Consider the following 1,614-nt stretch of genomic DNA (forward strand, 5'->3'; position numbering starts at 1 on the left):
TTTAAATTTTTTAAATAATTTTTTATTTTAATTCTTATATTTTAATAAATTATTATTTTATGTCTTTAGCTTAGGTAATCCAATCAAAAATTAATATTTACTAACATATTAATAGATCAAATTAACAATATAAACTAAAAATAAAATTGTGAAATAATAAGAATTAAATTAAAAAAATTAAAATATGACGACTAAAAATATATTTATTAAATTTAACTTTATCATTTTCTTTAATTTAAGAAATTAAGAGAGAATACAGAAGAACAAACTAACTTCAAAGGACTTTTAATGTATCTCTTCTCAAAAGAGCTTTCTTTCTTGTTGTAGGAATTAATTTCCCTCCATGAGAGGTCATTGGCTTTTCCTTAACCCACCTTCAGTCTACTGACTACTCTTTATCAAAGTTGTTTTATTGTCTCTCAAATCACACGTCTTTTTCTTTATTTCTTATCCCTTTGGATATGTTCTCCCAGACTCCTTACACCTGTGTCTTTCTGTATTTTCCATCAACTTGTGCCTTCTTTTCACCCAAATAGTTTATCATCCTTTTGTCCTTTATCTTCTTATTCATGGCTTTCTTATTTGTCCTTAATCTTTTTACCCTTGTTTTGAGGTGTCTTTTTATGTTCTATGAGCAGCCTATACCTCATCACTCCCTCTCCATGGAAGATACCCTGCAAAGAGCCTTTCAAGATTACATGTTAGAAGGAAAGGGAGACATTATAATCATAATTGATAGGAATCAAAATAGAAATATTTTTAGGCACGTTTTGTTTAAAGTGTGAAGTGGCTTAAGGAGCTTAATATCTCTAATTTGGGGTTAATAAGTTTCTATTCATGTGGAAGGATAACAAGGTAAGACCCCACTTTTATCTTATTTTGATGTTATTTAATTATTTGAATTAAGACTTTATAACTTTTCAAATAAATAATAGAATTAAAAAATAAAACTAGAAGTCATGTTCTAAAATTAATACTACTCATTCTCATTATGGCTACAGTAATTTGTACATCTAGAGTTTTTATAGAAATTATATATTGTTAGTAGAATCTTCACACGCACTCAATTCTACTTATTTATAGTACAAACCATCACCTAACTATATATAATAAATTTACCTTCCATTAGTATAATGAAGTGCAATATTTAGGTGAAAGGGTATCTCCACTATTTAATAGTTTATATGACATGAATCAATAGACATGAAAAGAATGAGTACTGTTATAAATCAATTTGTTATGGAACATTTAAATAGAAAACTTCATACAAATAATAAGCAAGTGTAAGCAATACACATTTAGGTATGAATGCAAGTTCAATTATTAAACTTTATTTTAATGACATGCTAAGGAAATTGGCAACTCCTAATACGTCTCATACCATGTTAGGCATTGCCTTTGCCTTAGTTTGTCACACCAAGGCAGTGTAAACAATAGAACATGTAGATCCATCTAAAAGCTTTCCTCTATGGAATGCTTAATTCTTTTGTTTTTGGTCCATTTAGTTTGGAGTTCTGTGCCTGCAAATTAGGTAGTGTCACGTAGTCATCAATATCTCAATTCATTATACACATTTATTGTATGGTTAATCCTAGTAGTATACACTTTGACCAA

Source organism: Abrus precatorius, unplaced genomic scaffold (assembly GCF_003935025.1).
Source record: "Abrus precatorius isolate BTA unplaced genomic scaffold, Abrus_2018 Scaffold7, whole genome shotgun sequence".
Classification (NCBI taxonomy): Eukaryota; Viridiplantae; Streptophyta; class Magnoliopsida; order Fabales; family Fabaceae; genus Abrus; species Abrus precatorius.